The sequence below is a fragment of the Bos taurus genome, chromosome 28, assembly GCF_002263795.3.
Source record: "Bos taurus isolate L1 Dominette 01449 registration number 42190680 breed Hereford chromosome 28, ARS-UCD2.0, whole genome shotgun sequence".
NCBI lineage: Eukaryota > Metazoa > Chordata > Mammalia > Artiodactyla > Bovidae > Bos > Bos taurus.
In genome coordinates, this window is record NC_037355.1 from 1,747,087 (window position 1) to 1,774,508 (window position 27,422).

The 27,422-nt window shown below is 42.7% G+C and overlaps 1 pseudogene; it reads right to left on the reverse strand.

Moving 5' to 3' along the window:
- Positions 1 to 14,831: 14,831 nt before the first annotated feature.
- On the reverse strand, positions 14,832 to 15,659 carry LOC783687 (mitochondrial import receptor subunit TOM20 homolog; annotated as a pseudogene).
- Between the last annotated feature and the right edge of the window lie 11,763 nt (positions 15,660 to 27,422).

Sequence of the window (27,422 nt, forward strand, 5' to 3'; positions counted from 1 at the left end):
ATTCTAAGCCTCTCTTTCAGCAGTTACAGCTCCTTCTCCTTTGAGCTTGTTGAGAGTTGGTTTGGGTAAAATTTTGCTCATTTTCTTATTACACAAGAAAATAAAATTCTGCTTCTTTTCCCAAAGCCACTGCACCTCTAAACCTGTTCAGGGCTTCTGTCTACTGAGATCAATGGCAACAGAAACACAATCAGACTCTGTTCCTCTTATGAGCCAATCACTCCCATTGGCAAATCTCAGCAGATTTGTGAGCTGAGATCAAGTCAGCATCAAGTGAGCAACAGCTGGCGCAACCATCCATCAAAACAAACCAGTCAACCTATAAATAAGCTGGGGGGATTCTCATGGGGCTTCAGAAGGATCAACCTTGTCTCATTCTCTTGCTTAGTACGTAATTCCTCTAAGGAGCACTGTGGCATGTACGCGTGACATCGACTTGCCAAGGAACACACTACTGCCTTTCTGAGGACACTTCAGTAAGATACCTTGGGAAGAAATGCTGTTTCAATAGAGAAACTCTCTCACGGTGTGCTCCGTGTATGACAGAAACAGGGATCGTGTTTTCTCTTCTAATGATGAGGAAACACCATCTTACAGGATTCGGGAGCATTTCCAGGGACCTTGCCTGAACATATGGATGCCTTAGACTTAGCCCACAGATGGCCCAGATTCCAGCTGCACCCCAGGCCTTGTCTCTGAGGTCTTTCCCTGTGTGGTTTGTGAGTTTTGGAAATTATTTTGTGAAGATGTCACATTTTCCTTATTATTTGGCTTATTCATATAGCAACTCTCAAAGAAAGGGAAAGGCTTATATCCTTATTTCTGTGTTGTATTTATTCACTGATGTTTGTATTCTTCACCTAGAGTATGTCTTGTACACACTTGCATGTCCAGTGCCTGACACTGGGACTCCCACGAGTTGTCCAAAGAAAACAATTCAAGGGACTGTTCAGTTCAGCTCAGTCGCTCAGTCGTGTCCGACTCTTTGTGACCCCATGAATCCCAGCACGCCAGGCCTCCCTGTCCATCACCAACTCCCGGAGTTCACTCAGACTCACGTCCATCAAGTCATTGATGCCATCCAGCCATCTCATCCTCTGTCGTCCCCTTCTCCTCCTGCCCCCAATCCCTCCCAGCATCAGAGTCTTTTCCAATGAGTCAACTCTTTGCATGAGGTGGCCAAAGTACTGGCGTTTCAGCTTTAGCATCATTCCTTCCAAAGAAATCCCAGGGCTGATCTCCTTCAGAATGGACTGGTTGGATCTCCTTGCAGTCCAAGGGACTCTCAAGAGTCTTCTCCAACACCACAGTTCAAAAGCATCAATTCATCGGTGCTCAGCTTTCTTCACAGTTCAACTCTCACATCCATACATGACCACTGGAAAAACCATAGCCTTGACTAGACGAACCTTTGTTGGCAAAGTAATGTCTCTGCTTTTGAATATGCTATCTAGGTTGGTCATAACTTTCCTTCCAAGGAGTAAGCATCTTTTAATTTCATGGCTGCAGTCACCATCTGCAGTGATTTTGGAGCCCCCCAAAATAAAGTCTGACACTGTTTCCACTGTTTCCCATGAAGTGATGGGACCAGATGCCATGATCTTCATTTTCTGAATGTTGAGCTTCAAGTCAACTTTTTCCCTCTCCACTTTCACTTTCATCAAGAGGCTTTTTAGTTCCTCTTCACTTTCTGCCACAAGGGACTGTAGCGGAGGTCAAAGGCTTTATTCAGTGGGTACATGTTAGGTCACTGATGTAATTCTCCAGTCCCAGCAGGGCTGGAGCTCTGTGTAGTGAAGGGAGGACAGGCGGCCACACCTGGCTGTTGGGTCAGGTAAAAGTTTCTGTCTTTCACTGCTGTGAAACTTGCCTTTGGCAGCTGCCCTGGTTTTCCTGCATCTTGCTCAGGATTGGGTGGTCCCATTCTGGTACCTGTTAGAACAGTACTTTTAAGAACTGTTTTTGCAAGTCTTGCAGTTTGTTGGTCAGTCAAGGTCCACAGGGTGGGGGATATAGGGGGGAAAGGGAGAGGGGGTTAGGATTGAAGGCAATGGAGAAGCTACGGAGCCTCTGTCATGCACGTTGGAGTCTTTTTGCAATGGCACCCCACTCCAGTACTCTTGCCTGGAAAATCCCATGGATGAGGGGCCTGGAAGGCTGCAGTCCATGGGGTCCCTGAGGGTCGGACACGACTGAGCGACTTCACTTTCACTTTTCACTTTCATGCATTGGAGAAGGAAATGGCAACCCACTCCAGTGTTCTTGCCTGGAGAATCCCAGGGACGGGGGAGCCTGGTGGGCTGCTGTCTATGGGGTCACAGAGAGTCAGACACGACTAAAGTGACTTAGCAGCAGCATACCTAATAATGTTCGTTGAATGTATGAAGATACAACTAGTCTGAAATGCCTAACATTTTCATCATTTAACACATGAAAATGATATGAGCAGACAGCCAGAGCTCAAAAACTTCCCAGTGATCTGGGTGGAGTAGGATGGATGAGCAGAGCTCATAGATATGGGACACATCTCTAACTTAATGAAGTGGGCATTTAACACAGGGCATTTCATGAGATGTTGAAAGAGTAGAGTCTCTGTCCCTCAGTAGCAGCCTCCCCCCTCCCACATTCCTGTTCCCTCAGGCTTCAGAAAAGTGGGTAGAAAACAATACTCAATCCAGAAATTGTGACTCTGCGGGGAAGAAGGAACAAACTGGTTCCAGATAAGGTGAAGCATGTACTAAGGAAAATTCACATTTAATGTACCAAAAAATATAAGGTCTAGACAGAACTCTTCTTGTTCAGCATGAGCAAGATGAAAAGAAATGGTCTGGCAACTCTGCACACACCCCCCCACCATATACACAGAATTAAAAAGAAAGGTGTTTATACTGCATTCAAAATACAGAAGAAGAATCCAGCCTGGAGGAAAACATAATCCTTAAACCAGAAACATCTTCTTCCTCACGAGTGTTTCAAACTACATGTGAACTTAAGAATATAAACATTTTAAAAGGAGAGCGTAGACAGGAAATGGAACAACATTCATAGACTTCTAAAGGAAAGAGCTATTTGAGAATACTGTTCCAGCAGTCGTCATTTAAATATAGAGACAGCAGATGGACATTCACAAATGTAAAACACTGAGAGTATGAGACCCTCATAAGCTTCTTGATTAAAAACTTCCCAGTAATAAAATTCAACAACTTGAGAGATGAACCAAAGTTAAGAATTTAAAATGGAAAAGTTGTGGTCACCAGGCAAACCCTGATTCTGACTGCTGAATTCATTCAATTAAGCTGCTTAATTAAGCACCAAGATTAAGCAACTGGAGTGGGGGTGGGAGAGTAGGTCAGAATTGCACATCAGAACATGTGTCTGCAAGTAATGATAATGCAGAAAACAAATCTTGGGAGGGTGGGGCAAGGGGTGTTGCAGAGAAGCTTAAGAATACTGGATGTCTTATTTCTCATACCACGTAATCAATATTCTCTGAAACTGAAACATGTAGTTTAAAAAAATGACTCTAACTTTTTAAACAATTTTTGTAGTCATTTTTCTTTAGTATGATGAGATATTTAAGGAACTAACATCTTGGGAACAGCATCTTCAAACCATCTATCCACCTGTTTATCTATCCATCAAACTGCTTTTTTATATAAGCAAAAAGAGGTGTATGTGGTGATGTCACCAAATGTTAACACTGATTATTACTGGGCATTACGATTTTGAGTAATTCATTATTTTCTTCTGTTTTTCTTTATGCCTGAATTTTTAATAATGAATAAGCTGTGGTACATATACACAATGGAGTATTACTCAGCCATTAAAAAGAATACATTTGAATCAGTTCTAATGAGATGGATGAAACTGGAGCCTATTATACAGAGTGAAGTAAGCCAGAAGGAAAAACATAAATACAGTATACTAACGCATATATATGGAATTTAGAAAGATGGTAACAATAACCTGGTGTACGAGACAGCAAAAGAGACACTGATGTATAGAACAGTCTTATGGACTCTGTGGGAGAGGGAGAGGGTGGGAAGATTTGGGAGCGTGACATTGAAACATGTAGAATATCATGTAAGAAACGAGTTGCCAGTCCAGGTTCGATGCGCGATACTGGATGCTTGGGGCTGGTGCACTGGGACGACCCAGAGGGATGGTGTGGGGAGGGAGGAGGGAGGAGGGTTCAGGATGGGGAACACATGTATGCCTGTGGTGGATTCATTTTGATATTTAGCAAAACTAATACAATTATGTAAAGTTTAAAAATAAAATAAAATTTAAAAAAAATAATGAATCAATGTTTATTTTATGAAATCAATAACAGCACTATTTTAGTTAAAAGTTAGATGGTCACATCCTTTTAAGATTCTTGCTGTTTCCATTTCATTGACCCAATTTTTCTTGTTTGTCAGATTTAAGCCTCAGGTAACATTTTTTTTTTTTTTTGATCACATCTTCAATTTCTGGAGCCATTAGCAAGACTAGCTAAGGGGTTTCAAATTTCCTTTCATTTAAGTTTATGAAGTTTAAAGATATTACTATTACCATTCAAGATAGAATTCAGGAGAGAGAGATGAATGGAAAAAAAGAGAAGAAGGAAATTCCATTTTGACTATGGAGAGTCTGATATCATTGTAGAGTCCAGACTTAGAATGAGGCACCAAAAGGGCACCAGAGAGAAAGCACAGCTTGGAGCCATGGTAACAGCTAGGCTTTCACCATGTGACCCCACAGGAATAAGAGGAAGGACACAGGGACTATGAGGCAAGAGATGGAGGATTAATTAAGTTGAAAAGGAAGGAGATGAGGTATTAAGAGGAACACCAGATCAAGAGCACAAGAAATCCAGGGCAAAAAGGACTCCGTGCAGACTCCTGTCTGCTCTACAGGCTGCTGGAGTAGGTGGGGGTGGGAGGGGCATTGCAACACAGTCAACAAAATAGAAATCCCTCCAATAAAGTGCACACAACCATCTGAAGGACAAAGACTGACTACATATGACCCGCTAACGTTGGGAAAAGAAAACCCTTATATTTAGTCAACATGAGGTCACAAGAAACTTAATTGAAACTTGCATGTTACAATTTATTCTGAGAGACAACGTGAGTGGGTGAGAGTTATATTTTATTCGCCCATTTGGCGTTTCAAATCAAAAATCCAAATCCACTTCTGGGCTGTTCATCCAGGAACGGGTGAGGGGATGAATACAGGTGCCAACAACCACAACAACCAGCGCAAAAACAGTCACAGTGATGACCGTCTCCACAACGGCCGCCCAGGGCTCATCTTCATCCATTGACAAAGGCCGCCCAGGGCTCATCTTCATCCGTTGACAAAGGCCGCCCAGGGCTCATCTTCATCCGTTGACAAAGGCCGCCCAGGGCTCATCTTCATCCGTTGCAATACAGAGGATCTAGAAGAGCGACAAACCCGAGAAAGCCCTGCATCAGTTGGAGTTTTTAACCTTTGGTTCAATACGCTTTGTCTTGTGGTCAGAACTGAAAGGGCTGAGGCTGCTTTATTTTAAAAGTCGTGTTGATGACTTATTAAAAGAAGCTATATCCGATCTTTCGGGTGAGAGGATCCTGCAGAGTAATTTCTGTTCTACTTAGCATTTATATAGCTCCAGGGAGCACTATAGGGTTATTAATACACTTCTTGGGCTTTCAAAGCAATTTACACTCTTTCTGGACATAACTCTTTTCCAAGGGGCTGGGGGGATGAGATGGGGATGGGGATGGCCAAGGAGTCAGGCGGCTTGAGTCTCTGACTTTGGGGCATCAATTTGCTATTCCTGCTGAGGGTAGGCCGTGGGCTCAGAAATCAGCATCCTTGGCAGCATTGTCTTCACCTGTGAAACACAGCTCTTGGGTCACCTGTGTGCCCTCTGTGAGACAGGCCACCTCCTGGATAAGAGACACAGAAAGAAGGTGGGGACGCTTATGGATACCCTAGACAACATGGGGGACTGTGTTTTGCCCTCCTCTGGCACTGACCTTCTCCTTGAGGCCACTCCTCCCCCTCCTCTGTCTGGGACACTCAGGACCTCAGGCCCCCAGTGTTTTCCCAGAATCTCTCACTGGGCTTCCCCATCCCCAGGGACAGTTGGCTGGGCCCTTTTCCCTTCTCCTGAGACTGGAGCCAAATGCCTACAGCTGAAGACAAACAGTGCACAGGACCCTGGGGGAGCCACCGAGGACAACCACTAATTGGGCCTGCAGCACGAGTGGCCTCCCTCCCCCTGACCCACTCCCTCCAGGCCAGGGGCAGAGAAGGGAGCAGGCAGGGAAAAGCCTGTAGTGGCGGCCCTGTGCAAACCTAGTGTGTCAGTTAAGAGGGGATCCCCTTCCTCCCACTGAGCCAAAGGAGGGTGCTTCTAAAGGAGTTACCTCTCAAGGCTGGAGCCCCCTGCTGTGCAGGACAGCAACAGGGTGGTCCCTGTAAGCCCAGGGCCATTCGGGCTGGGGGCACCCTGACAGAGATGAGGGAGTACAGCTGAAGGAGCAGCATTCTGCAGTGTCCCAAGTGCCCTGGGTGGGGATGGGGGAGCTTATGCAGGAGCAGATGGCTGAGGGCAGGGAAGGGCCATGGACTGCAGGCTAGTTCAGTCTGGTGTAGGCTAGTTCAGTCTGGTGCAGGCTGGATGTGTCCTCTGGGTGGAGCAGAAACCACAGAGCATGGTAGGGCCTGAGCTCTCCTGCCGCCCTGTGTGCCAGGTCAGGGGGCCCATCCCAAGAAATTGGAAGATGGAGGGCCAGAGTGATCTCCGCCACTATGGGGTGCTCTTCAAGGAGCCCGCAGTAGCCGTTGCTGCCACACAGAGCCTCCCACGCAGCACAGTGTAAGCCCCCAGGGTGGGGGCTGCCCCAGATGGGGCTGTGGCAGCGACTTGTCCAGGAGACATTCCTCTTTCCTTCCTCCTCCACTCTGCAACCACGTGACTCACATAACCTGATCTCTTACCTTCTGCTTCAGGGAGTAGAGTCGAGTCCTAGGTGTATATTTGGGTATCTTGTTTAGATCCTAATGTGATAACAAGTCCTGTTTAACACTGTCAGTTTTAATATCCATAAAATGTATACTTTTGGAATTTGAATGTATACATTTGGCATTTGTAAAGTAACTTTATATTATGTCTCATTACAATTTCTGTCTTATTACAAAATAATACATGTTTTCCAAACATTTTTAAAAAATGTTATTGAGAGAAGGACTCGATAAATCTGTCCTTTTGAACAACTATGGTTTTTAAGAAGGGAAATATGAACTGAAATCCCACCATTAAGAAGTAACCGTGACTAAGCTTTGGAATAGTTACTTTCCAAGCATAATTGAGTGTATGTATGCTCACATGCATGTGTGTACAGAGATGTGACCATACTTCATCTGGTGTATTGTGTGTAACCTGCTCTTCTGTAATGACATTACATCGTAAATTCTTTCCATGGAATTCTTCTGCAGCTCTGTTTCTTGGTGGCATTGTGTTGGACAGTGCACAGATGGGGAAACCCACTTGGAAAGGTCTCATTGTTTCCCTAAGAGGGTGGCTGTTATTTGAAGTTAGTTTGTGAAAGGAGCTTTCCCTCAGAGACCTCAAACCGTGATGTCTATAAACCTGAAATCAGAGTTCTTCCTGGTGCTTTAGGGAGCCCAGGACATAGAGGTGGAGGGCATGGGCCAAGGCAGCAGGAACAGCATCAGCTTGGGAAGGTGGGACCTCAAAACCTGGGCATGTGTGGAAAAGAAAGTTGAAGGCTTGTCTGGGCTGAGGCCAGAAGTGGCCCCTGAGAGGCTGGCTGAGCTCTTCAGGAAGGCTGAGTAGGAGGCCAATAACAGGAAGGCTGGGGTCAAACCAGGCAGGGGCTCTCCAATCCCCAAGCATGGAACCAAGTGAGGCTCTGTGGGGTTCCCAGGCACAGAGGCCTTTCTGCTCCCCATTTTTTGTAGGCAAGACTCCAGCCATGATGATCATTATGATCTTCCCTGAGTTCCAAAGAGTGAATTTGAACAGTTGCTAATCAAAGAAGCAGCAGCCAAGAAATCACCTGATGCAAGATTAAATTGACCAGAGAAGCTCATCAAGATTAGAAGATCAACCACCCGAGGTTAAGGGTCTACAGGCCTTGCTCACACCTTAATCTTGTCCGAGTCGCCCACCTTGGACCCACTGGTATAAAAGCCCTCATCAAGTTCCCTGGAGTTGTGACACATAGTTTTTCAAGGCAGAAACCTGGTGTATTCCCCTTTGCCTGTCAAAGCGGTAAAGCTATCCTTTTCTACTTCACCTAAAGATTGAACTTGATTTGGCACCTGTGTACAGAGACTCTGAACTTTCTATATCTCACTCACTCCTGTGTACAGAGACTCTGAACTTTCTATATAACACTCACTCCATAACCTCTCTGAGCTACATGTCAGGAGCTGGCTACACTCTGATGACAGAAAACCTCACCAGTCCCCACAAAACCAACAGTCCAGTGACAAGGATTTCTTTATAATTGGATCAATTCCATCAAAGAAGTTTGAATAAACTGCTGTGGGAGGAGGGGACCATGGAAAATGTGGAAAGCATCAGATGGGGTGACTCCTGAGTAAAGCTGGGACGTGGGTGGCAGGTCACACTGTCTAGCACGGATGGTGAGTGTGGCCAGTGGCTTGGAGTGGTGGGTCTCAGTGTTTGGGGAGGAGAGGGAGAAAGTTCCAAAAGTCAGATTTGATTCTGTCCTTAAGTGAAAGTGAAGTCATTCAGTCGTGTCCGACTTTTTGCAACCCCATGGACTGTAGCCTACCAGGCTCCTCTGTCAGTGGGATTTTCCAGTCAGTAGTACTAGAGTGGATTGCCATTTCCTTCTCCAGCCGATCTTCCCAACCCAGGGATGGAATCCAGGTCTCCTGCATTGTAGACAGACGCTTTACCATCTGAGCTACCAGGGAAGTCTCTTATTAGCTGTAAGAGAGTGGACATATGCGGGCTTTGTAGTCAGGCTCATTAAAACTTAATTGTTTAGCTCTGGTCCTGAGAGCTAGGTAACCTCAGGGAAATCCCCTTGCTGAGTGCCCACTCATGGCCCATCTGTGAAAGCAGGGATCAGACCTGACTCTCCAGGCTGTGCTGTGGCCCCGGGAAGCCCTGGCTTCCTCCGTCTACCTGCACCCCAAAACCAGCTCCCTTGGAAGACAGCCCTGTTCATACCCTATAGATACAAGGAGAGAAGCACTGCCTCCAGAGGATTGGTGAGCACCCAGTACAAGGCTCTGTCACACTGGAGTGTGGACTGAAACAGTGAAGGTTGGTGGAATTACATCAGGCGTAAAATGTAGGGAAAGCATGTCAGTTGTCCATTACAAATTGGCACTTACCAAGAGCATTACCAACGACTGGACAACAAAGGCATTTGCCATCTGCCTCTATGGAGACTGAACCCCAAGCTGCTATAGCTGTGGACCTTCAACACCCCCTGAGGGAGTTCAGGCTGGAGTGAGGTGCTCTGTGCTCCAGGGAATCTGGTGGGATGGGTCTTTATATAGTTGGATGTTTTTAGGAACAGATTTTATGATCTCAATCCTTGCATCTCCTCATATCTAGAGAAGCACTAAATCCCTTCATGGTGACATCAGATCCTCATGACTAACAAAAACCATTTGTAAAATGAATGTTTCATGGTATTGAATTCCCCTTTTACCAAAACCTTATATATTGTCTTTCCCCCACTGCCTCTTTGGAGCAGTCTCTCAGAGCTATCTGAGATGCTGCCTCCTGGGCTGTGGTCCTCATTTTGCCCCAAATAAAACTTAACTCACAACTCTCAAGTTGTACATCTTTTTTTAGTCGACATGGTTAAACATGAAATCTCTGTTTATTTCAATTGTACAGTCAATTGTAATTATTTTCATTTGACTTCAGAAATCTTTCCAAACCACAACCTAACGTCTTCTCAAACAATTGATGACAATCTCTAACTATAAGAGGCTAAAAGGGTAACTTTTTCATGGCCGGTTAAGGAGCATCATAGAGATGTCTGTGTTTCTTAAGAGAACAGACCTCCAGGACTGTTACCTGGATTGACCTTACCTGTTAGCATCAGCCATCTGGGGGCCAGGAGTTTTGGTAATGTGACGTTAAAAATTCTTTTCTTCTCAACCCTTTATTTACTGTGGGATTCAGGCATAGTAGCCCAGCTCCCTTAGAAAAGGGTTCTGGTGGCAGCCTGGGTTCTTTTCAAAAGTGTGTGGAGTCTGTCCTCACAGCTGGCTGTGAACCGCTGGGAGAGTCTGTAACAAGACAGAACTTGAATGTTTGCAGGCCCTTTGCTGAGGAGGCCCGGACAGAAAAGATTGTGATCTAGACCAGAAGGGTGAACACAGTGCCTCTTTGAGGGGTACCCCCAGGCTTCCCTCGTACCTCAGCTGGCAAAGAATCCACCTGTAATGCATGAGACCCTGCTTTGATTCCTGTGTCGAGAAGATCCCCTGGAGAAGGGATACCACTCCAGTATTCTTGGGCTTCCCCTGTGGCTCAGCTGGTAAAAAATCTGCCTGCAATGCAGGAGATCTGGGTTCAATCCCTTGGTTGGGTCACAAAGAGTTGGACACGACTGAGTGACCTTCACTTTCACTTTCCACTTTCCTGCAGCCCAGTCTCGGACCACAGCCTCCCCCCCGCCCCACCCCCAGCCCCGCCACTGTAAACAGTATTGACTCTAGCACCTCTGTGAGGTTTATGGAGGTTGGTGCAGAAACAATGAGGAGGACTCGTCTTAAGAAAAGGAGCAAAAACTATCTTCATTTAGAAACATTTCATCACATACACAAGCATACAAACACATTGCAGAGTCCATCTGGGAGTGCGGCAGAGCCCTCCAGGGGTCCCAGCATCTCCAGGAGAGTCATAGGGCTATGACTCGGCCACAGCTGCCTTAAGCCCTCGGGCCTCCAGCGATCTCCCCCCTGCCCATGGCTCTCACACCTTCATGCTTCCTTGAGTTTCAGTGTCAGATAAAGCAAGAAGCTCTGTGGTTTACTCTGGATCTCAGTATCCCCCTCTATAAAGTAAGGAGTTGGAATGTGACCTTTTATAAAGTGTCTGAAACATGTTTGGCTCTCGGTAAACTTGCTCCTGTGTCTATTTCTTAGACATCTTGCCTGAATTCCTGACTAGTTCCCCAAAATTCTGGAACAAAATTTTATTTCAGCTAAGCATTAGAAGAAGAATTGTACCCTTCTTCCTATGGTGTAAAAACAGCCCCCAGAAGACAGCAAGGACCATTGGGAGCATGAATATTGGGGCTCCACTGAAGACTTGTTTATCATAGAAAATGACCAAACCCAACTGAAGTCTTAAATAGCTAACCAGGAAAGATGGGTAAAATGAAGGTATCATTATGTGGAGGGATACATTGCAACGATCAGACTCCTTTTAAATGCTATCAATAGATTTTCATAACATACTGCTAAGTAAAAGACACAGGCTACAGAACTGTATTTTCCATAGCATTTCATTTTTATAAAATGATATACTTCTACTCATGGGAAGCATGTCTGCCAAATGTGATGAAATGGGCCATATTCTTGTTTCTTGTCTGTGTTTCCCACATGATTGCAGCATAGCAGTGCCCCAGGCTCACCTTGTCCCACTCCTTTCCTCTGTCTAACCCCACTTCAGATTTTTATCATCAAGCAGCTGAGATATTGTGAGATGGTTTCAGGCTCATGCTTGTGTATTTAGAAACAGTGGGCCTTCTCACCTCTTACGTGGTGACTAGGAGAATGATTACTATCTCCATTCTATGGCTCTGATAATTCTTCAGGAAATTGAGCTGAAAATGTAATGTCAAGTGGCTTTGAGAAGAGTGTTTTTACTGGAGCTCACTGCTTTGACTTCTGAGATGTGAAGCAACATTGTTCTACTCAGGAAAGAGTTTTCTGAGACTGTTAAGTCATCACATATGGTTCAAACAGGAGGGGACGACATACACAGGTGATCCTAAACATCAGGTGTCTTTATCACAGCCTTCTTGCATCCAGACAGGTCCATAGTGGTTGAAACAGCTTCCTAAGGAGCAGTTGGTTTCATCTGCAATTCTGATCAGCATCAGGGCAGCTGAGAAATAAACGTCAAATTATAATTAAGAGTGGTGGCTGAAATGATCCCCCAAATTTATATTGTTTTACTACCAATAATAATGTTAAATTAAAAATTGACTTTTGTATTTAATTTTATAGTCCGCAAACATCACCCACCCCCACCCCACATCCCCTGACTTAGGTGCCCACTAACCTACTTCCTATCTCTATAGACACTGCATATAAATGGAATCATATAATATATGGTCTTCTGTAACTGACTTCTTTCGCTTAAGTGCATGATGTTTATGAGGTTCATCCATGTTGTTACACGTGTCAGTTATTCATTCCTTTTTATTGCCGAATAATAGTCCATTGAATGAATAGGCTACTTTTATCAGTTGAATGCTTGGATTGTTCCTACTTTTTGGCTATTATGAATAATGCTGCCTCAAACATACATGTACAATGTTTTTGGTAGATTTGTGTTTTCATTTCTCTCAGAAATACGCCCAGGAGCGGAACTGCTGGGTTATATGTAAACATGTTGGACATCTTGAGGAACTGCCAGATTGTTTTGCCAAGTGGCTCCGCTGTTTACATCCCCACCAGCGATGTAAAATGCTCCAACGTCTCCATGTCCTCACCAACACTTCTATTGTCTTTTTCATTACAGAACACCCCCCACCCGCCCCCCCGCAACAACAACCAGATCATCAGTTTTCTGACTTCAACTGGGTGTCCTCGTGATACTGAAAGTCAGCCTCTGTACACTGGCACTGAACTGAATCTCAGAGAAAGAGTTTGGGTGAAGTAGGAAAAATAGCTGTCAACTAAAAAGATGTGCTATGTGAGAGTTGGGAGTTAAGTTTTATTGGGGGCAAAATGAGGACTGCAGACTGGGAGACAGCACCTCTGATAGCTTGAGAGACTGACCCAAAGAGGCATTTGGGGAAAGTCAATTTATAAGATTTTGGTGAAGAGGGAGTTCAATGCAATCAAACACTTACTTTACAAAAGGTTTTCTGCTAGTCATGAGGAGCTGATGTTACCATGAAGGGATTTAGTGCTTTTCTAGATATGAGGAGATTCAAGGATTGTGATCACAAAATCAGTTCCTGAAAAAACCAATTCCACCAGTTTCCCTGGAGCACAGAGTGACTCACTCTCCCAGTGAATTCCCTTCAGGGAATGTTGAAGGTCAGCAGCTGCAGTAGCACAGGCAGATGGAAATGTCCTTATTGTTGTTCAGTCACTGGAAAATGCTCTTGGCAAGTGCCTGTTAGTAATTGACAGGCACGTGCCAATTTGTAGTTGACATGACTTTACTGCTTTGCTAGGCGAGTGGGGCCACAGCGGGGTGATACTTTCAAAACTGTCCCAATCCAGGGGGTTTGTGAGGAGTCTTAGAATCAAGGAGTGGGATTGCTGATAAAGGTCAGGGTGCATGCAGAGACTGCATCCCTTCAATTCAGAAATCATTTGGCATCAGGTGGTTTCGTGATGGGCTTCTGTGGTTTTCAAGGTTTTTGAACTGTGTGACCGTCTCTATAGAACAAAGAATGCTTCATCAAATAGTTATTATCTTCCATTTGGTGGGGGGTTCAGTATCTGCAAAACAGCTAAAAATATTGTTATGTGTCTTTAACAATATTTTGTTAAAGCCAGGGGAGCCAGGACCCTACCCCAAGCTGTACCACTGTTTCCTGACTGCTCCTCTCTTCTCTCCACATCCCCTCCCTTTCCTGATTAGCAAGTGTTTGAACCTGCCCTTTGGAACTCAGGGAAGGTCATGGAGTCTGTATGAAACATATTTTCTACAAACAAGAAACTGAGGACAAAGAAAGGCTTCCATACGCAGAGCCCCACAGAGTCCTGCTTGCTTTCATTGCCATTCGATTACCTTCTGACACTAAGTACCTGGAGTTGGCACAGATACCACAGGTTTAAGTGCTCAGTCTCACAAGATTGCTTCCACTTCACACTCCAGCTGCAAATGGAGTCACCAGACTACTCACATTTCTGCTGTGGTGACTACAAATTTGGGGTTTCCCATGACCTCACCTCAGGTACAATAATTGGCTGAAATAACCCAGAACTCAGGAAACCATTATACTTATGATGACAGTTTTATTTTAAAGGATCAACTTAGGAACAGCCAAGTGGAAGAGATGCACAGGGCAGGGGTAGTGGGGTGCAGTGCTTCCCTGCCCTCTCTAGGTTTGCCGCATTCCCAGCATGTCAGCATGGTCAGAGTCCGGAGCTCTTTTAGCCTCTTTGTTCCGGTGTTTTTATCAAAGTTCATTGACTAGGCACAACTGACTACATCAATGGCCTTTGGTGTTTGAACTCAGTCTCTATCTCCTTTCCCTAGAGGACCAGGGTTAGAAAGTTATTTCTGACTTTCTTTTTTTTTAATTTAAATTTATTTATTTTAATTGGAGGCTAATTACTTTACAATATTGTATTGGTTTTGCCATACATCAACATGAATCCGCCATGGGTGTACTTTCTAATCATCTGGTTGGTTCCTCTGTCAACAAGTCCCCATGGAGAAGGGCCCACAAAGAGCCACCTCATTGGCATAAATTCAGATCTGATCAAAAAGGCATCATTTTGAATAACAAAAGACGCTCTTACCATTCAAGAAATTCCAAAGAGTTTAGGAACCGTAGGCCAAAAACCAAGGGCAAAGACCAAATATATATATTTTTACTTTACCACTGTCATCCTGGTGGGTTTGAAGTGATACCTTTTTTTTCCCCCAGTAATTCATAGTGTATTTATAAAATGAAAAGCTCTCTATCAAAATACACTTTTCACTGGGAAAAATAAATAAAACAGACAAATGGATCTATACAAAGTAAAAATTAACTTTGGTAGACTTCACTGTGGAGGCCAGTCCATAATGTGCTTATCTGCCCTTACTCCCCCAGAGCTGATCATCTTCTGAGTTAAGATTTTAAAAATATGTTTTAACTGAGATCATTATGTTGACATTTGTTTCTCATTCCACATCATCTTCAGCCAAGCTCTGAGCACTTACAGTTCTCTGACTAATTGCTGGGAACTTAGTCAGAAGCATCTGGAACGCTGGTGGTGGAAGAGTTTGTTGCAACAGTTGCAGTAACTGCTGTGGCTGTCCACACACAGCAATCGCATTTGTCAGATGGTCTACACCCTTCTCATATTCACCTTGAGCTAGTAATTTTTCACCGAGCTGTATTTCTTCTAGAAGGAATTTCTGAACGGCTTCAGCATCTTTAAGGTCAGGTAACTTGGAAAGCCCAGCTCTCTCCTTGGCAAACTTGTTTCTTTCTTCGTTTTCGCAGCCTGTTCTTGAAGTTGGGGTCACTCCGTCTCTTGCGGTCGAAGTAAACGAAGTAAACGCAGTAACCGATGAAAAGGGCCCCGCACACTCCGGTGGCGATGGCGCTGTTCTGGCCCACCATCTTCTCTCCACCGAGGAGCCGGGTAGGCTGCGGCGCGGCCCGCTAAGAAGCCGTTGACCGAAAAGCCTCGGATCCCAGTGCAAGGCTCAGTCCTGACGCCCGCCGCCTGCCGCCCACCGCGAGGGACGCGGAAAGCTGAAGTGGTATCTTTATTGTGCTTCTGATTTGCATTTCCCTAATTGACTGTGTGGATCACAATAAACTGTGGAAAATTCTGAAAGAGATAGGAATACCAGACCACCTGACCTGCCTCCTGAGAAATCTGTATACAGGTCAGGAAGCAACAGTTAGAACTGGACATGGAACAACAGACTGGTTCCAAGTAGGAAAAGGAGTACATCAAGGCTGTATATTGTCACCCTGCTTATTTAACTTAATGCTGAGTACATCATGAGAAACGCTGGACTGGAAGAAACACAAGCTGGAATCAAAATTGCCTGGAGAAATATCAATCACCTCAGATATGCAGATGACACCACCCTTATGGCAGAAAGTGAAGAGGAACTAAAAAGCCTCTTGATGAAAGTGAAAGAGGAGAGTGAAAAAGTTGGCTTAAAGCTCAACATTCAAAAAACGAAGATCATGGTATCTGGTCCTATCACTTCATGGCAAATAGATGGGAAAACAGTGGAAACAGTGTCAGACTTTATTTTTTTGGGCTCCAAAATCACTGCAGATGGTGACTGCAGCCATGAAATTAAAAGACGCTTACTCCTTGGAAGGAAAGTTATGACCAACCTAGACAGCATATTAAAAAGCAGAGGCATTACTTTGCCAACAAAGGTCCATCTAGTCAAGGCTATGGTTTTTCCAGTAGTCATGTATGGATGTGAGAGTTGGACTGTGAAGAAGACTGAGCGCCGAAGAATTGATGCTTTTGAACTGTGGTGTTGGAGAAGACTCTTGAGAGTCCCTTGGACTGCAAGGAGATCCAACTAGTCCATTCTAAAGGAGATCAGCCCTGGGGTTTCTTTGGAAGGAATGATGCTAAAGCTGAAACTCCAGTACTTTGGCCACCTCATGCGAAGAGTTGACTCATCAGAAAAGACTCATGCTGGGAGGGATTGGGGGCAGGAGGAGAAGGGGATGACAGAGGATGAGATGGCTGGATGGCATCACGGACTCGATGGACGTGAGTCTGGGTGAACTCCGGGAGTTGGTGATGGACAGGGAGGCCTGGTGTGCTGGGATTCATGGGGTCGCAAAGAGTCAGACATGACTGAGCAACTGAAATGAACTGAACTGAACTGAAACAAACAAACAAACAAAAAAAGGGATCCTTTGTCCATTTTTTATTGGGTTAGTTATCTTTTTACTGTTGATGGTAAGAATTCTTTATATATTCTAGATGCATGTCCTTTATAGACTTGACAGTATTTCCCCCCCTTCTATGGATTGTCTGTTCATTTTCTTGATGCTATCCTTTTTAGAATAGAGTCTTTAATCTTTACGAACCCCAATTCATCTATTTTTTTTTTTTTCTATTGCGTCCTTGTTTTGCTTGTGCTTTTGGTATCTTATCTAAGAAACGATTGCTTAACTATATTTTCATCTAAGAATTTAATGATTTTTATCTCTTCATTTAGTTTTATGATCCATTTTGAGTTAGTTTATATGAATTATGTGTGAAAGAGGTACAACTTCATTCTTTAGCACCTTTTGATATACAACTGTCCCTGTACTATTTGGTGAAAAGTTTATTCTTTTTCCATTGAGTGATCTTGGAACCCTTGTCAAAATCAATTGACTATAAACATAAAGATTTATTTCTAGACTCTCAATTCTATTCCATAGAGGTGTATGTCTATCATTATGTCAGTATCGCAGTCTTGGTTATTGTAGCTTTGTAGTAAAATTTGAATTCAGAAAGTATAAGTCTTCCTAATTTGTTCTTTTGCACTATTGCTTTTGGCCATTCTGAATCCCTTTGCATTGCCATACAAATTTTAGAATCAACTTGTGAATTTTGACAAAAATTATCAATTGGGATTTTGATAGGAATTATGTTGAATCTGAGGAAGGAGATAGATGAGCTCCAGGTTAGACATTTACAACTGGCCTCCAGTTTGCATTTCATGGAACAGGAAGAAGTAGGCTTCAGGCTAGATACCTACAAGTAGCCTCCTGTTTGCATTTCCTGAAACAAGAGATGGGTTGAAATCCAGTTACAGCATTTATAATCAGACTCCTGTTTGCCCTCCGAAGAGGAAGTTACAACAGAAACAGAGTAAATAGCCAGTCTTTGCCTCTTGTAAACGCCTTAAGGTAATAGTCATGGCAAGGACAAAGAGGGACAAAACCTTGTTCAAGTAAAGGATTAAGGGATCTCCATTTTCCCCCTTTGGGGACAAGGAAGATTCTACACATGCACAGATGGCTCCTTGTGGGTCAAAAGTTCAGGGCTAATGCCAAGCCATAATGAGTCTTGCTTCTCCCAGAAGCCTTCACTTCGGGATCCATCTTGGTTGAGGGGTACATACGCACCCAAGGAGAAGGTCCTAGGGTAGGTCAGATGTGGGAAAAGAAACCAGATAATTAGCTGCTGCTACTGCTGCTAAGTCCCTTCAGTAGTGTCCGACTCTGTGCGACCCCATAGACGGCAGTCCAACAGGCTCCCTCATCCCTGGGATTCTCCAGGCAAGAACACTGGAGTGGGTTGCCATTTCCTTCTCCAATGCATGAAAGTGAAAAGTGAAAGTGAAGTCGCTCAGTACTGTCCGACTGTTAGCGACCCCATGGACCTACCAGGCTCCTCCGTCCATGGGATTTTTCCAGGCAAGAGTACTGGAGTGGGGGTGCCATCGCCTTCTCCGAGATAATTAGCTCAAGATAAACAAAGACCAGTTAAGTCATTTATATACATCAGTTCTTCACCAGAAGAGAACCTGTTTATAACAGGTGTTAGTCATAGGTTTACAGGTGAGGGAACTCAGGCTTTGAGTGGTAGCTAACTTGCTCAAGACCCTACCATTAATAAATGGAAGAGACTTGAATGATTTTCAGGACAGAGTCTGAAAACAGAGCAGGCTAGCCACAGAGTCAATTTTCTCACCATCCAAAAACTCTAAAGGAAAATGTTTAACCTACAAGAAAAAGAGGTTGGGAAAATAGGAAATAGTTGATAAGTTTCAACACATTTTTTTTTCAGGATGGAAAACAGAGATATTACTGACTTAGTGGGTTAGAAGAAGTCTTAGCTTGAGTGTTGAAGGCAGAGCAGTAATTTGCAGAAGTCCTGAATAAGCCTCAGGACTTGGAAAGTGCAAAGTCCCACAGAAAACAGGGGTGAAACATGGAGTAGGGGTTCAAGGAGATGTGCACACAGCATGTTAAATCCCATACCTCCTCTCCCGTCTCCCTCCACCTAGGACATATGAGGAGTTCATATCTAGAAAAGCTGATCAGAGATCCCAGAGAGAGAGGGGGTGACAAAGGGTTGGGTATGAGGGAAGCAGATTAAACACTGCATTCTCACTCAGCTTCTTGTCAAAGCCTGGAAGTCATACCTGCACTCCTGCTGTCTCTGGATAGCAGAAAAGAGGAAAAGACCTCTCTCCAGACAGATGGTGGCTGACACTTGGAATTCCCCCATTGGAAAATGTGGATTGTTGTGAGTAGCCCTTGTGGATTGACCTACACCCACTCCCCCTACACACATCTTATTGTCAGCTTTTTGATGTCTGAATTTTTATTATGAACCAATATTCAATAGCCATCAATATAAAAAAGAACAAAATAAAAAGATAAACAGAAAAAAGGAATCCAGAGAAAACACTGATAATATAGGAGACAGAAAACTAAAACAAAACAAAACAAAAAACTTCTTAATATCTTCAAGGACTATGAGAGGCCTCTTGGAAATTAAAACTAGGGTTTGAAAAATAGAATATAAATATAGAAACTTCATGAACAGGATTGGAAGATAAACTTCAGGAACTATTTCAAAGGATTGAAATTGGACAACAGAAACAAACCCATGGCAAGTGGGAAAAGAGAACTTAGATACAATCGGGGAGATTCTATATCTGATAAAGAGAAACAGTAGAATGAGCACACAGAGATACTGGCAGAGAGGAAATTATCAAAGCCTTGATTAAAAACCTTCCAGAATGGAGGGGCCAAAGACTTAACACTGAAAGGGAACACAGAGTGCCTACAATAATGAATTTCTGGAAAAGTATCATATCATCATGTAGGATTACCCAGAATAAAGAGAAAAATTCTAGAAGTTCCAGGTGTGGTTGTGTGTGTGTGTGTGTGTGTGTGTGTGTGTGTGTGAGTGTATGTGTGATGGATAAAAGATTTGAAACCAGAATAGCATGGAACTTCGTAATAGCAAAACTGAAAGACAGAAGATAATGACACATGCCTTCAATATTCCTAGGGAAAATGACTTTCAGCCACAATTCTACCCTCAGGCAAACTATTAATCAAATAAACTGTAAGAGAAAGACATTTTCAGAAAACCAAAGACTTAAATATTTTACCTTCTATATACTTTCCTTCAGAAGATGTGCTTCAGCAGAAGAAGGAAATTAATCAAGAAAAAGAAAGATGGCACATCACCTACATAACAGATGATTCTACACAAGAATGGGTAGCAGCCTCCAGACAGGCTCATGGATCAGAGCTTTATTAGAGGAATTTGCCAGAAGAAGTGAAGAATAGAACTTCTGTGCACATGTGTGTGCTAAGTTGCTTAAGTCGTGTCTGATTTTGTGTGACCCTATGGACTGTAGCCTGCCATCTTCTCTGTCCATGGGATTCTCCAGGCAAGAATAATGGAGTGGATTGCCATGCCTTCCTCCAGGAAACCTTTTGGACCCAGGGATCAAATCTGTGTCTCTTACATCTCTTGCATTGGTAGGCAGGTTCTTTACCACTAACACCACCTGGGAAGCCCAGAACCTCTGTACTTGAGTAGATATAAATACTGTTACTGATTTTGGATTATTTGGGTGGGGGAGGGGGAAGAAACCATTGGAACATAGAAGATTTAACAAATGAAAACAGAGTCGTGATTAACTTTGGGAGGAAAGAAAGAATCGGAGGAGGAAGGAAACATGATCATAATGAACATTTTGGCTGAAGAGAGTGTCAACTACAAATTGGCACTTACCAAGAGCATTGCCAACTACTGAACAACAGAGGCATTTGCCATCTGCCTCTACAGAGACTGAACCCCAAGCTGCTATAGCTGTGGACCTTCAACACCCCCTGAGGGAGTTCAGGGTGGAGTGAGGTGCTCTGTGCTCCAGGGAATCTGGTGGGATGGATCTTTATATAGTTGGATGTTTTTAGGAACAGATTTTATGATCTCAATCCTTGCATCTCCTCATATCTAGAGAAGCACTAAATCCCTTCATGGTGACATCAGATCCTCATGACCAACAAAAACCTTTTGTAAAATGAGTGCTTCATGGTATTGAACTCTCCCTTCACCAAAACCTTATATATTGACTTTCCTCCACTGCTGATTTGGAGCAGTCATTCAGAGCTATCTGAGACGTTGCCTCTCCGGCCACAGTCCTCATTTTGCCCCAAATAAAACTTAACTCACAACTCTCAAGTTGTGCATCTTTTTTTAGTTGACAGTTATGTGGCGACCACAAAGGGATCCAGAGAGGACTTCCTTTCTTCAACTGGACTCCACGAGGAACCAGAGCTTTGGTACCAGCAGCAGCCCCTTGCGCCCATCCACCTCCTCGGGGAGTGCAGACAAATTTGGGTAAGTCTCTCCTGGTTCTTGAATCTCCCGTACTGGTTGAGATTCTGAGTTTTATTTGGTGGTGGAGCAGGTTACCTGCCCCCTCCTAGTAGGAAAGATACTGTGGGCCCAGGTGAAACATCCAGGGCATACCCACTCATGGTCTGGACACTGAGTGGGGCTCAGTTGAGAGATACTGAGGAATTCCCACCCAGTTAAAAGATACTGGATGGGGGGGCTGGTCGAAAGATGCCAGGAGAATTGCCAACCCAGTGGAAAGGTACTGGGTAAGGGGGCTCAATTGGAAAAAAAAATCAAGGACTACCTGGGGCTCAGCTGAAAGATGCTGAGGTCAATCCGTTGTAGGGGACTGAAAGGTCTTGGCTGAGTGGTTAAGTAAGAGGCTGATCTGACACTAAATTTGACTGCCATTTGTCAGGATAAAAGTGAGGAAAATACATGAGAGCTTTGCTCTGAAGAAAAGGGACAAGACTCCTCCTGGCCAGTTTCGGTTTTCTCAGGTGACTGAGAAATTTAAGGAGTGGTGGAGGCCTAGTCCTCATACCGTGCAGTGGTCCCATAGGGAAACCCACTCATTAATTAACACACTTGGTCATCCGGGGGTCGCACATAAGGACTGGCCATTTAGTGACCTGAGCAGCCACGATGGTCTTAGATTGCCGGAGGCAGAATCCAAGACACGTAAGATGAGCTGAAATGACTCTGGGGTGACTCCTGGAAGAGTTAAGCTCACAAGCAGCACGTGGGCCCACTACACAAGTTCACTAATGATTTTTATCCCTGACAAATTCAGCTTAAAATGGGAAACAGAATCTCTCAAAAACAGAAACAAAGAGGTGTCAGGAAGCCAGCCTCTGACTAACACTCTAGCCAGATTCATGTATAATACACAGGGAGCTCATACTTGCAAGTACCTAGTTAATTGGAGAAATTATACTAAAAGAGATCTCAACCTAAAATGGCCAAACTGGGGTTCTTTTGATATTCTAAAATTGATATTTTTGCGTGCACAATTAGAAAAGGCTGGCCGTGCTTTGATTGGTATCTAGAAGCTTCTAACACAGGAAATGATAGAGTAACTTCTTCACAGAAAATCAACAAGAAATTGCTTGAAACTATCAGAACTTTTCACTTTCATGCATTGGAGAAGGAAATGGCAGCCCACTCCAGTGTTCTTGCCTGGAGAATCCCAGGGATGGCGGAGCCTGGTGGGTTGCCATCTATGGGGTCGCACAGAGTCGGACACGACTGAAGCGACTTAGCAGCAGCAGCATCAGAACTAAAAAGGCTGCTGGCACTGACTCTGCCAGGTCGCAGGTCTAGTGCAACTGGGAAGTCACATTCGGCGTGTATGCCATTTGGCTTCTGATTTGGGGCATCACTTTACCATCTTTTGGGGGCACTCTTGTCACTTGACTTTTGACTTCTGGGCATCTCTTTGCTTTTTGTTTCGTTTGGAGTGTGACTCCTGGCTGGTGAAGTTCTGGTTTGGTTTGGTTTGTTGGTTTGGTTTAAGTGCACAGACATCTGGTACAAACTGTTTGAGCTAATATGTGAATTGCTCACTCTAAGGTTCCACACCCCATCTGGGAACCCCTTGGGAAAATTTTTTAAATGACTGGTCAATCTATAGCTATGATCCAATGTCAAGAAAAGTGGCCTAAAAATATTAGATCTTTATTGACATAGGATAGGAAAATGAACCGAAGCGCCCTTATGTCCAGGACTTCCTGCTGTAATCAACAGCCTGGGGCTGATCAAACTAAGACCCCTACTTCCTCAGAGGGGCAATCCCTGCTGGGACCAATATGCCCTTGTTATCAGGGCCAACTTGAGTACTAAATTTGGGTCTAATTGGTCTAAATTTTGGCTATAAAACTAAGGTCACACACACACAAATATAATTTTTGACAACGTGGTCACAATATTCTTTAGACTCCCAAGGAAGGAAAAATTATCTCTTTAAGAATTCTTGCCCTGAGGAAATAACTCCTCCTATATCTTTAGACCAGAGCTCTCTGGATCATTTATCTAGACCATATCTAAGTCCTGAAACTAAAAGTAACAAAAAGGGGAACAAAGCCTTTTAAAATCTTACTCCAACCATTTTTTTTTTTTTTAATTCATAACTAAGTTTGGAAAACAAAGCTATAGGATCTCTTGTGACTATTTGGATGTATGTATGTCTCAGTGTGTGTCTTTTTTTTTTTTTAAATAATATTGCTGATTGCTGAGATCAGTTTGTAAATGAGCTCTAATCTAATTGACCTTAAAAAAAAACTAAGCACTTACAAATAAAATAATTCTAAATACAAGAGAAAGTAATCTAAATGAACTTCAGGTTCACGTGAACTGGAAAATATTCAGTATTAAATACCTGATATTAACGTTTGTTTGTTGATCTAAATAATGTAGTCATATCTAAGAGTAATTAATATTAAGCAGAATATTTTCATTGTACCTACATTTTATATAAGTTAAATATTATTATATCTGTTACAAGTTTGTCAGCAAGGAAATTAGAAGTGAAGAAACTTCTAAAAAATGTAAATGAGATATGAGCCTTTAGATAATCTCTATTAAGAATTATTATGCTTTAGGAATGTCTGTCTAAAATAATCTATCCAGACTGGGGTAACTTGAACTTCTAAGATTGTGCTAAACTAAGTGTTGGAAGTCTATTGAATAGCTAAATCATTTCCAAATAAAATAAGAATTTGAAACATTTATTACTAAACACTACCTCTTACAGAGAAGCTAAAGAGATTTGGGATTAAAAATAAATGATGAAAAAATAAAAATAAAAAATAAATGATGTTTGGTGCCATTCTAAAATGTTCTCTAAGAAAACAAAGGTCTTAGAAATTATCACTGGTATTTATTTATTTATTTATAGAATGTTAATACAAAAGTCAGTTCTTGGTTGCTTAAGGGAAGTAGGAAGTGTGTTTTTGGTACAAGAAGTGAACAGTATTGTTTCACAATGACCTATAGTCCTATCTGACTGACTGTCCTAAACTTTTTGATATTTGTTGACAAAGCTTCTAAATCATTCCAATGAAGAAGATTTCTAGCTAACTGTGGGATGTTTCAGAGGGCCCCTGAAACATCCCAAAGAGAGATATTACACTAATTAGGTTCATTTTGTATACAAAATTACATGGGAAGTATTGTGAAGTGAGTAATAAGTCTCAGGTTATATTGTATCATAATATGCTACTAATATAGATATCCTAGAAAGTGTATGGAATTCCTAAAATTTTGATATGTTTGGGTAAAATGTTATCAGGCATAATTCTAGTTACTATCTCAAAATATTGTCATAACACTAACCAAGTTCTGAAAAAATGCTCCCTCTTCAAGATTTATAAAAAGCACTTTTGAATAAATATCAGTTTCTGAATTGGGTAAAGATTCTAATGAAAAACATGATGACTTCACAAAGGTTAACAAAAGGACTGAATGAATTGGTGAATATGCTTATAACTTTCATGGTTTCTATCTGAAAAATTACTGATTTGAATCTGTGTTTTCCAGGTGTAAGAAAAACTTCCCCTCAAACTAATTATGACAGTAATTTGGTAACACTATATTTTATATAAAAAAAATTGAAACATTTATCTTTTCTATTTGAATCCTCCAGAGAAACTCTTAGTTTCCAGTAACTTTATCAGATAAGTTAGGAAGGTTATCTCACTAACAGGTACAGAAATCTGAAGGAACTTGAAGGAATCTGAGACCTTGAGAAGGGAAAAATTCACTTAGATCTGTTAGGCAAAATCTGTGATAAACCTTTGGCATGACTTTCCTAGCCCTAAAATGTTTTATTTTAAAAGTTCAGTCTGAGACTTTTATAGTCTCAGCAAAGCAAAAAAGTTTATGATCAACTATGGTTATATAAATCATCAGGCCAAGTTTATTGAGACCAGACCTATATTACAAACAAGTCTTAATTTGGTTATGTTTGGTGAAAATGGTGGTGATTTTAGGGAGAAAAAGATGTTTCAATGAATATTGAATCCCAGTTTATTAATGGAGGTCTATATGTACTAAGACTCATTTCCTGGATAGTTCTTTGTTGTTAGGGGAAAATTTAATTGCATTATTAAAGGACACTCTAGGGTTGTTTCTGAAGCTTATCTTAATAATCTGTCTTTGGATGAAGATCAGATGCCTCACACATGACCTGCAATCAAGACTGGAATAAGATATAATTTAAGGAACTGTCTCCAATCTGGGTGGAAGGACCTTCTTATCTGGTACTCTAAACTAGCTCATGCCTAGTGAAATTGAAGGGAAATTGACTCTTGGGTTAATTTCCACTTCCAAAGGCTCCTAAGCAGGACTGGTCTATAGAGAGGTCTGCTGACCTCAAACTCACCTTAAAACAGTGCTCAAACTGAGGAAACTACACTATACTAGGATGAGAAGAAGATGACATCAGAAGTAGACAGCTTGCCCAAGATGCTGATCTGAATTTTATGATCATTTATAATGTTTTCTTGATTCCTTGGACCTATACCTATCAGTCACATGTTTTCTATTATGGACATGATTCTATGCTAGTTTAAACTCAATCCACTTGTTGGGTTGTGGCCAATTACCTGTGTCTAGTACTTCTGGGTTACCTGTTCTCTAGGTAGATTTCTGTTCTCTAGGGCTCTGATTGGATAACTCTTAGGAAATTTATTTTAGATGAATGGTCAGTAGCAGCTTGTGTGTGTGTGTGTGTGTGTGTGCCTTCAAAGGGGTTGGAGGATGTAATTGACCATATCTAAGCCTTAACAACTTTCATAAGCTTTAAATGATAGTAACCGGGCTATTAGCCTATTGAATTCTGTCTCTACGATAAGAAAGGCAGTGCTATGCAACTGCAAGGCCCTTGACACCTTACAGCACCTCAGAGAGATATCTGTGCTACAATTCAAACTGAATGCTGCGTTTTCATACCTGGTAAATCCTTTAATGTGACACATTTGAACCACATGAAAAATCAGATTCCTGCTTTAAGAGATTCATTCCCTAGTCTTGACAATCTTAAAAAAAAATGGTGTGGAGGCTCATGGCTAAAATATTTACTTTTAATTCCACTAATGTTATTAACTATATCACTTGTATTTTGCTTATTTCACAAGATTATTATTTGTTGTATTACCAAGTATATGACTGAGCCTCCAACAGAGATGATGACTAGACTTGAAGCAGTTGGTTAAACATACAGCTTGATATGTCATCAGTGATTGTAATAGTGTAACACTAGGTATGGAAAGATGCAATGAGAGGGAATACTTTCCTGGACCATAACTAGAAGACAGGTGTCCAGAGATCTTTGACTATTAAGACCTAGTCCAGTAATAGCACACTGAGTATCTTATCAACAAAAACCTTCTTCAGAACTGGGAACAAGCCTTCCCAGCAACACGGGACAAAGTAGTCATGAAATGCCCCCCAAAGTATGGTCGGATTTATGACCACAAGGGGGCCGTGTCAACTACAAATTGGCACTTGCCAAGAGAATTGCCAACTGCTGGACAACAAAGGTGTTTGCCATCTGCCTCTACAGAGATTGAACCCCATGCTGCTATAGCTGTGGACTTTCAACAACCCCTGAGGGAGTTCAGGATGGAGTGAGGCTCTCTGTGCTGCAGGGAATCTGGTGGGACAGGTCTTTAGATAGTTGGATGTTTTTAGGAACAGATTTTATGATCTCAGTCCTTGCATCTCCTCATATCCAGAGAAGCACTAAATCCCTTCATGGTGACATCAGATCCTCATGACTGACAAAAACCCTTTTGTAAAATGAGTGCTTCATGGTACTGAACTCCCCCTTCACCAAAACCTTATATATTGACCTACTCCCACTGCCGTTTTGGAGCAGTCTCTCAGAGCTATCTGAGATGTTGCCTCTCCGGCCACAGTCCTCATTTTGCCCCAAATAAAACTTAACTCACAACTCTCAAGTTGTACATCTTTTTTAGTCGACAAGGGAATTATATTTTACCGTTGTAGTCACATAAACCCTGTGTATTTACTTACTCAAAGATGGTGCCATAACCATTTTGGGAGAGGAGTGGAAGGTGGAGTGAGACACAGCAGGAGAGCTAAGTCCTCAGCTCACACTGTAGACTGTTGGTGGACAGTGTCTATGAATTTAGGATTAGGCACTCCTT